Below are 10,801 nucleotides of genomic sequence, written 5' to 3' on the forward strand. Positions count from 1 at the left end.
AATTAGCAAACTGTGAATTATAGTTAGATGGTAGGACATACGGTTCAAATACAAAGCAAAACCTTCTCCCCTAAATCATCTTTCAGAAAAGGAGTTAAGTGGACTGAAATTCTAGTCCTTGTAAGTCTTTCTCATTATGGGCTCTGTCGCACTGACTTCATTTTGAACAACAAATTACTGATGGGGAACAACTATTAACCAGAAACCACTTCAATCAATACTAGCTTGACACGTTTACAGATATCAAGTGATAAAGTTGTTTCAAAAAGGAATGCAGAGGTTTAACAAAGATATGGTAATTATTCCAAAGGTTATAGCCTCTCAGTTAAAGACCATATTCCAAAAAGATAGTTTAGGGCGGGCATGGTGGCTCACACCTGTAATCCCAGCACTTTGGGAGGCTGAGGTGGGCAGATCATGAGGTCAGGCGATTGAGACCATCCTGGCAAACATGATGAAACCCTGTCTCTACTACGAACACAAAAAATTAGCTGGGCGTGGTGGCACGTGCCTGTAATCCTAGCTACTGGAGAGGCTGAGGCAGGAGAATTGCTTGAACCTGGGAGGCAGAGGTTGCAGTGAGCCGAGATGCACCACTGCACTCCAGCCTGGGTGACAGAGAGAGACTCTGCCTCAAAAAAAAGAAGAGCTTAAAGCAAGATTTTTTTTAAAAGCAATTCCATAATTATGTTGAGGAAATCACAAACATAAGCAAGTAGTCCTAATATGTGAATAGCTACTTGTAGCTTGGGATACATTTTCTAGCAATAGCCAAAGACAGGATTTCAAAAAGGAAATCCTGCTTATCTGGAAGTAAAGAACTTAGCTGGAAGTGAAGATGATGTCATCTGAACACTGCAGTTGATGACTCAAAACGTGGCCTAGTGACAACTGAGAACCTAAGTTGCAAGTAGGAGTTTTATTTAAACTGTCTCACCAAATGTGACATAAGAACAAAAAGCAGTTTTTCTAAATCAAGATATGATTTTGCATCAATCGCCATTGATGTATTTGTGTATTTAAATTAATACATTCGAGTTAATTTAAATTGAAATAGACATTTGCCTATTTCATCAACGTGACTAAACGGTTATGAAGTTAAACTGGCCAAACCTCTTTTTCTTTGGTGGAGGTGATTTCTCATAGAGAAATGGGTGATTGCTTCCCACCTGTGTTTGCCTGTATTCTGGCATGTAGGGTAAATTAAGACTTCCTCAAACTCTGACAGCGCTTTTCGCGCTCTTTGAGGAAGATGCGGTTGCAGTTTTTGCGGATCCTGATCCGCAGGCTCCAGCTCCGGACTCACCGCTGTTCGCTCTCACTGAGGAACAAGTGGGTCCGGAAGCCACGCAGCCACCATGGCTTTTAAGGACACGGGAAAAACACCCGTGGAGCCGGAGGCGGCAATTCACCGAATTCGAATTACTCTAGCGAACCGCAAGAAAAAATCCCCGAAGAAGGTGTGTGCTGACTTGATCAGAGGAGCACAGTAAGAGAATCTCAAAGTGAAAGGACCAGTTCCAACGCCTACCAGGACTTTGAGAATCACAAGAAAAACTCCTTGTGGTGAAGGTTTTAAAACATGGGATCGTTTCCAGATGAGAATCTACAAGCGACTCACTGACCTGCACGGTCCTTCTGAGATCGTTAAGCAGATGACTTCCATCAGTATTGAGCCAGGAGTGGAGGTGGAAGTCACCATTGCAGATGCATAAATCAACTATTTTAATAATTGATTACCAGTTGTTAAAATAAAATAAAATAAAATGAGGGATCCATGTAGGCAGCTGTAGTTAGGGAAGGCCTCATGAAAGAAGGTGGGATTAAAATGGGTGAATTTGCATTAGTAGGGTAGAAAGCTTTCTGAATGTGGAAAAAGACATGAATAAAGACATATTAACAAAGAAGTCTTGACTTGGGTGCCTCCCCTAAATAATAGTTGGAGAAGAACCAGCTAGATTAGCAAGAAGGCCCAAGCAGAGGAAAATTAGAAACAGTTTATTCATGTGGGTGAGCCCAGGTTGTGAAAGACCTTGACAGTCAGCCAGAGGGCTTTGGTAAATTCTGAGGATCTCTCTCAGAGAGAATGAGTCTCAGATTATAGTCAGGGTGGCATTATGACTTCCACATGCTCTAGGCACTTTCGCCTCCATGGGTCGGTTCCTTCCTTCCAAAAACATTTAAATCATACTTTATGGCTATATCAGTATAAACTGAATATAATCTAGATGGCTTTTATTATCATATTCATATTACCATATTTATATTTCTTCCAATTTTAAAAGAAATTACAATTAAAACATTTTTATTGGTTCCCTGAAAGCATCATGAGTTTTAGGCACTATGCCTAACGTGCCTAGTGAGAATTCCGCTCTAATCAGGATTTGATAATTTGGGTCTTAAATATGTTAGACACTTTATGGTTAAGGCGTCACTATGACCATTTTATACATGTGGACAAAACCATTATTTTGTATATGGAGAGACAGATCTCATCTGAATCACAAAATGCTTTCCTGTGGGCAAAGGTGGGCCAGAAGGAATGAGATTATTTGCTGGTCTGCCATTTGGCCTTGGCCATAAATACCCTCCAACTGCAAAGCAACTTTGTAGGAGAACATAGGGTGTTTAGGGGACTTATATCTGGGTCTCATTGTTGGGGAAACAGCTTCCAGGAGCTAGAAATAAAATGATGCCAATCATAATGAAAGTTGGAGTTAGAAGGGAAAGTCAGATCACGTCCTGAGAAAATGATGCCAGACTTTGGGGCTGGAGTGTACTGCCTTCAGAGCAGATTCTTGGATCCGATTATCATAATGTCCTTAAGAATTTCTGTCACCACTTTCTTTCCCCACCCCCGCCTTTTTGTGCTAAGTATAACCAAGAAAAAAAGCCTTTTGTCCATTCCCAGATGAGGGTTTTTAAGTGGCAGCAGACAGAGAATCCCTTAGGACTGGTATCATATTGGCAGCACAGATCATGACTAAAAAAAAAAAGCTACACAGAGAATGGGGTGTTTGGGAGAAGGTTTGCCAGGTTTGCTTTTTCAGCAGACCTTTTCCAGCAGAGTCAACTAACCAATGTTTCCCTACTAAATCCTTGGAGAGCCTTGAGTCTCTGCCTTTAAGGGACTTGGATTCCTTCTGAAACAATCAGGAGATTACTTAGAAACCATTTATCTTGTAACCAGTGGGATACAAGAAGGGCTGGAAGGCAGAGACTCACCTTGAAGGGCCAAAAAGATGAGAATTGAGAGTAGGGTGGGGAGGAGATTGTTCTTGAAAAACGTAGGCTGGGGCCTTGCTACTCAAACTGTCATCTCTGGAGCAACAGGACTGGCACGAGAATATAGATTTTATCAAAACCCCCAGGAGATTTGTCAATATAATTAAAATTTGAGAAGCACTGGGGGAGGATGTTAGCTGAGAGGCTGAGGAAGGCAGAGCAGATTGGCAAGGCAGATCAAGGTAACGATTAGCAGGCCTTGGAATCCTGGTATTTTTAGAGATGGCGATGACACTAAGATGAGTCCAAGAATACAAATTTGGGAGACTTAAAGGATATAAGTAACGTCCAGTACTCATGTAGGTAATACAGATAACTGATAGACTAATTAAAAATCATGCCTATTCATTAAGGCACTAGATCCACGGTCAAATGACATGTTGCGGTTGGTTTGCTAAGTTTGCAGTACACATTAGCATTACATTTATGCATTTAAAAACAACAAAATTGCCTTTTTCTGCCTAAGAAGTTAAACGCAGGCTGTACTTACTTATATTCATTTCTCTCTTCATTATTATTATTATTATTTTGAGAACAAGTTTTGCTCTGTTGCCCAGGCTGGAGTGCAATGGCATGATCTCAGCTCACTGCAAACTCCACCTCCCAGGTTCAAGCAATTCTTCTGCCTCAGCCTTCCGAGTAGCTGTTACAGGTGCCCGCCACCACACCCAGCTAATTTTTTTTGTATTTTTAGTAGGGATGGGTTTTCACCATGTTGGCCTGCCTGCTCTTGAACTCCTGACCTCAGGTGATCCGCTCGCCTCTTTCTCCCAAAGTGCGGAGATTACAGGTGCGAGCCACCGTGCCCGGCCTCTCTCTTCATTATTTAATCAATCTTTCCTTTCTATGCATTTGTTGTGTGACCTTGAATATTGCTAATTATTATTATCATTTTTGAGATGGAGTCTCATCACCCAGGCTAGAGTGCCATGGCTCACTGCAACCTCTACCTCCCAGGTTCAAGCAATACTCCTGTCTCAGCCTCCTGAGTGGCTGAAATTACAGGTGTGTGCCAACACACCCAGCAAATTTTTGTATTTTTAGTAGAGACAGGGTGTCTCCATGTTGGCCAGGCTGGTCTCAAATGCCTGACCTCAAGTGATTTGCCCACCTCGGCTTCCCAAAATGCTGGGATTACAGGCATGAGCCGCTGCACCTGGCCAAACATTGCTAATGATTAGTGCCACAGCACACAAGGTGCCAGCTTTCTCAGTGTTGTGTTACCTATTCAGTTAAAATCAGACAGCATGAGGGTTACACATGGGCTGTAAGCTTTTACTTGATTCAGGGAATTAGTGAAAATGGTCTGGCACCTTGGGGTTATAAAACGGATAGAACGCCTCCATGGGTCCCTGATTCATCATGCAGGAGTATTAACCCAAGTGATGCTGTGCTCTTGGGTTGATTGAAGGAAGTAAGGAAGGAGAAGAAAGACATCGTATCTATAAGGGGAAACAGTACTCGCATGGCATTCATGAACCAGCTATTGTCTAAGGTCTGACAGTTTCAGTGACTCATCCAGATGTTTTGACTACATGATATCAGCCTCAGAGATATTTGCCAACATTAGTATAATTGAATACCTCATTCCATTTTTCATCTTCCCATTTTCTTTCACCATGTAGATGCCATACTACTTCTTGTCCTCTCTGTCCCAGCTACAGCGGGGAAAAAGCACTCTCGACCGCTCTCCAGCATCTAGCTACTTCAAGTTAGGACTTCTAATTTGAACCAAGAAAAACAATGTTCTGTGAATCTCTTTCTCCCTGGAAAAAAATGAGCAAATGAAGTTCTTTTCTGTTTACAGTTCACTATAGCTAGGGGATGACAAAAGCTGCATGCATTGTTTTTTGTTCATTTTTTTTTTTTGAGACAGAGTTTTGCTCTTGTTGCCCAGGCTGGAGTGCAATGGTGAGATCTCAGCTGACAGCAACCTCTGCCTCTCGGTCATCCACCACTACTCCCGGGTAATTTTGTATTTTTAGTAGAAGCGGGGTTTCTCCATGTTGGTCAGGCTGGTCTCAAACTCCTGACTTCAGGTGATCACCCACCTCGGCCTCTCAAGTGTTGGGATTACAGGCGTGAGCCACCGTGCCCGCCTGCATTGTTTTTTATAATGTGTGATTTATTCCTCAAGAAAAAGAAGTTATTCAGATGAGTCTTGGTGCTCAAGATGTTGAAATGTTCTGACTATGCTCTAATACATCAATAGTAAAGTGAATTCAACAGCCTGCTGCCCACTTTAAAACACTGGGGTTATCTCTGTGCTTCCCAGATATTATTGTTTCCCATGGCAGGTTCCAAAGTGGTAGTTTGAAGCCTAGCTCTGGTCTGCAGACATGTTTTATTTGGACTCCACAGTGTTTTTACAAACTTTGAGCCAAAATGTAAAAATAGGGAGATTTCACACCAAAAAAATTCAGGGTTACTTGACTTTCATGAAAAATGAGAATATGTGACAAGACTGGACTCTTGTGTGACATGGATCCTTCTTATGACAGTGATCAGCTGTAACTGGCTAGTGACTACCCTAGGATGTCACAGTCTTCACCATTCCCTACCATTTCCCTGACTTTGGGGCTGAGTGCCAGTTTTCATTTACTGATCTTTGTGCTTGCTATGTTATTTATCTTGAAGTAGAGAAAGATTTATCTGGGCCCGTGTCTTTATCAAGAGAAAGATACCAGGTCAGGTGCGGTGACTCATGCCTGTAATCCCAGCACTTTGGGAGGCTGAGGTGGGTGGATTACTTGAGGTAAGGAGTTCGAGACCAGCTTAGGCAACATGGCAAAACCTCGTCTCTACCCAAAGTACAAAAAGTAGTCAGGAGTGGTGAGGCATGCCTGTAATCTCAGCTACTCGGGAGGCTGAGACAGGAGAATCACTTGAACTCAGGAGGTGGAGGTTGCAGTGAGCTGCAATCATGCCACTGCACTCCCACCTGAGCCACAGAGTGAGACTGTCTTAAAAAAAAGAAAAAGAGTAAGACAGTAAAAGATAAACTGAAAATTGTATTTCAAGGAAAATGAGAGCACACACATTTCTTCATGGACTTGAGAAATATTCCTGCATATTCAATACTTAAACTTTATGTGTTTGTTGGAAGATTGTATGTGTTGAAAGAGAATTTAAGAACCTGGGTACTGCCTAGACCCTGAGATCAACTGAGTAAGTGACCCTTCTTCGCCTCCCAGAATTGGAATGGAGTGCCTAAATTTTCAGTGAAGATAGAATGAAGATAAGTTTTCAAAACCATGTGACATAGTGCATGAGACATCTGAACAGAAATGCACCTGGAAATGGAGAACCCAGAGTTGCTGTTTAGTTGGTGTCATATAGAAAGTGCCCTACAGTCGTCCTGTTTCTGCCTTTCTGAATGAGCTCCTGCTCTAGCACAGACCTCAACCAGAAAATAACCCCATATTACAGGCAGCAGAATAAAAGGTCTGTCTCATTCTCCTACAGACCCATAATACAGTATCCTGAGAGAGGTTGCTCACTTCTACCCAGGCTAGAGAGCAGAGCCACAGCATTTTACAAACAGACAGAAGACAAATCTATTTGGGATGATGAGTACAACAGCGGCCCACATCTGTACAGCACATCTGCAGGTTTCCACCTTTGAAGGAAACAAGAGACCAAGATAAGAAAATGGGCCAGGTGCAGCGGCTCACACCTGTAAACCCAGCACTTTGGGAGGCTGAGTGGGAGAATCACTTAAACCCAAAGGTTCAAGACCTGCCTGGGCAACATAAACAGAGCCTGTCTCCACAGATAATAAAAAAATTAGCCAAACTTGGTGGTGAATGCCTATGGTCCCAGCTACTCCAGAGGCTGAGGCAGGAGGACAGATTGAGCCCAGGAGTTCGAGGCTGCAGTGAGCCATGACTGTACCACTGCACTCCAGCCTGGACTGCAGAGTGAGACCCCATCTCAAAGAATAAAATAAAAATAAATTTGACCTTTAAGTAAGTACAGAAGCAGATCTGAGAGTTGGGACATCACAGAAAAGACAGAGGACAATTAGGAGAAACTTGAAGACGAAACATTTAGATTCTGGCAGAACAGAGAGGACTCTCTTGGCTAAGAACCTTTGTCTGTTCCCCAACCCTCAACAATAGTTCTTTAGCAGAAGGAATCAGAAGCTGCTATAGATTGTTTCTGATAGGGTGTGTGGAAAGCAGAGACTACAGTCCTCTTTCCTCTTGTTTTGGGAGGTGGAAAGGAAGACAGAAGAAACTACCAGCATTCTTTATGCATATTCAGATAGAAATAAGCCCTGTTAAGGCAGTATTTACTGAGGCGGGGCTAATGAACAGATTCATCCACACCAAGCCCCAGAGTCTTAGCTGAAATAGTCTTATACAGTCCTCCTCATTCCAGGTATCTCTTTTTCTTAACTCAAAATCACTTACTTAACTCAGCCAGGAGTTTTGCAAAAAAAAAAAAAAAAAGATGTAATCTAATCTATGTGATGAAGTGATAACCATATGCATTTATTCTTTACTTTAAACCTAGGCCTTGGCTGGGTGCATGGTGGCTCACGCCTGTAATCCCAGCACTTTGGGAGGCCGAGGTGGGTGGATCACCTGAGGTCAGGAGTTCGAGACCACCCTGGCCAACATGGTGAAACCCCATCTCTGAAAAAGCAAAACAAACAACAACAGAAACCCTAGGCCTTAAAATTCTTATAGCCCATTTGATAAGCTCAAGTGGAATCAGACCTTCTCTTATTATTAAGAAGCACAGTATCTCCCAAAGACCACTCATCACTCTGTGAATAGTCTAAGGACATGAGGGGCTTAACCAAAGCAAGGGGAGAGAGAAAACGGAAAGTCACACATCAGGCCAATCCCACCGTTGCTTTGGCTGTGGGTGTGACTCTTGGAGAGTGATCTCACACAGGCTGCAGGACACTTATCCACTACAATGAGACCCTTATTGTCGAATTATGCCTTGGTCATAGAGGCATAAGGTAACGGGCTTATGGCAGAGGAAATGGCCAGCATTCTTCATGTTCAGAGACAAGTCTCTCTTCAGAGCTTCTTAGGGTCAAAAGGAGAGAGGTGTTTATTTCTCTGGATCCTCACCACTTACAGAGCTGTCCCCTGAGGGAAAGGTAGGGGGAAGGAGCCTTCTTGGAAGAGAAGGACTGAGACTCCTCAGCTCCTACTTTTTTTGGATCTTGAGTCTCTCTGTCACCCAGCCTGGAGTGCAGTGGCATGATCGTGGGTCACTGCAGCCTTGAAATCCTGGGCTCAAGCAATCCTACTGCCTTAGCCTCCCTTGAGAGGGAGTGCAAGTAGATGGGATTAAGTGTGGAAGTAGCTGGGATTATAGGCACATGCCACCACACCTGATTAATTTTTTTTTTTTTTTGAGATGGAGTTTTGCTCTTGTTGCCCAGGCTGGAGTACAGAGTCACGATCTCGGCTCACTGCAACCTCTGCCTCCCTGGTTGAAGCAATTCTTCTGCCCCAGCCGCCTGAGTTAGCTGGGATTATAGGCGCCCGCCACCACACCTGGCTATTTTTTTTTGTATTTTTAGTACAGACGGAGTTTTGCCATGTTGGGCAGGCTGGTCTCGAACTCCTGACCTTGGCTTCCCCAAAGTGCTGGGATTACAGGTGTAAGCCATCATGTCTGGACATTTTTTTTAATTTAAATTTTTTTTTTAAAGATGGGGTTTCACCATGATGGCCAGGCTGGTCTTGAACTCCTGACCTCAGGTGATCCACCCACCTCGGCCTCCCAAAGTGCTAGGATTACAGGCGTGAGCTCACACTGTCACCCAGGCCAAAGTACAGTGGTGTGATCTCTGCTCACTGCAAACTCTGCCACCCAGGCTCATGTGATTCTCCTGCCTCCGCCTCCTGAGTAGTTGGGATTACAGACAAGCATGCCATGCCCAGATAATTTTGTATTTTTAGCAGAGACGGGTTTCACCATGTTGCCCAGGCTGGTCTTGAACTCCTGACTAGGAATAATTTTTAAATTTTTTGCAGAGATGGCAGTCTTACTATGTTGCTCAGGCTGGTCTCCAGCTTCTGGATTCAAGCAATCCTCCTGCCTTGGCCTCCCAAAGCACTGGGATTATAGGCATGAGCCACTGCGTCTGGGCCCCAGTTCTTACTCTTTTGAGGTTCAGCACTTGGAGAATCTCTCTTAGATTGAGGTAGGCCCACTAATAGCTATTATCAGGAAAGATTATCAAAGAGGAACTCACCATGAAGGAAAGGTAGGTCAAGGCTGGTAACCGAGGTTCAATGCAGAGATGGAAGATGATGTTGGGGAGGGTTGGTATTGGGACAGCATACAGCTGAGGACAACTACTGTTTGGTAGTGCTGTACCTTGGGGATTATAGGAAGCCCATAAAGGTTAATGCAAAGAATTATAACCTCGGATCAATCCTAAGTTAGGGTGGTATTGAACAAGGCATAATTTGACCAGAAAGTCTCATTGTAGCAGATAAGTGTCCCCCAGGCTGTGTGAGATCAGTCTCCAAGAGTCACACCCACAGCCAAAGCAACGGTGGGATTGGCCTGATGTGTGACTTTCCGTTTTCTCTCTCCCCTTGCTTTGATTAAGCCCCTCATGTCCTTAGACTATTCACAGAGTGATGAGCAGTCTTTGGGAGATACTGTGCCTCTTAATAATAAGAGAAGGTCTGATTCCACTTGAGCTTATCAAGTGGGCTATAAGAATTTCAAGACCTAGATTAAAGGTAAAGAATAAATGCATATGGTTATCACCTCATCACATAGATTAGATTAATTTTTTTTTTTATTTTTTGAGACAGAGTCTCCCTGTTACCCAAGCTGGAGTGCAATGACACCTCTGGGCTCACTGTAACCTCCACCTCCCGTGTTCAAGCAATTCTCCTGCCTCAGCCTCCCAAGTAGCTGGGATTACAGGCACGCGGCACCATGCCCAGCTAAGTTTTGTATTTTTAGTAGAGACAGGGTTTCATCATGTTGGTCATGCTGGTCTTGAACTCCTGACCGCGTGAGCTGCCCACCTTGGCCTCCCAAAGTGCTATGTCCCGCCAAATCTCTTTTATTTTATTTTTCTTTTTTTTAGAAAACTCCTGACTGAGTTAAATAAGTGACTTTGAGTTAAGAAAAAGAGTTACCTGGATAAGGAGGACTGTACAAGACTGTTTCAGCTAAGACTCTGGGGCTTGGTGTGGATAAATCTGTTCATTAGCCCCGCCTTAGTAAATACTGCCTTAATAGGGCTTATTTCTATCTGAATATATAGCATGATTCACTTGCTGATGTGTATGAGGTAGGAGTGGGGAGGAGGCAGGAGAGTGGCGACGGGAAAGATACATGCTTACCTTTCAAAGAGAGGTGGCCATTTGGCTGCCAGAAGGTGGGGGAAATGACCTCTGTCGGGGCAGTGTCCCTACATCAGATCCATCGCCTGCCTCTAACCAAAGAAATCAAGGAGCCTCATAGTAGTACTGGTGACGGGCTGAGAGGTATGGAAGCCAACACAGAAGTGAGGACTGAA

The 10,801-nt window shown here is 43.7% G+C and overlaps 1 pseudogene; it reads left to right on the plus strand.

Annotated features, from left to right (window-relative positions):
• Nucleotides 1-1,358: 1,358 nt before the first annotated feature.
• Nucleotides 1,359-1,715, plus strand: LOC100400837 (small ribosomal subunit protein uS10 pseudogene; annotated as a pseudogene).
• The last annotated feature ends 9,086 nt before the right edge of the window (nucleotides 1,716-10,801 follow it).

Source organism: Callithrix jacchus, chromosome 17 (assembly GCF_049354715.1).
Source record: "Callithrix jacchus isolate 240 chromosome 17, calJac240_pri, whole genome shotgun sequence".
In the NCBI taxonomy this organism is placed as follows: domain Eukaryota; kingdom Metazoa; phylum Chordata; class Mammalia; order Primates; family Cebidae; genus Callithrix; species Callithrix jacchus.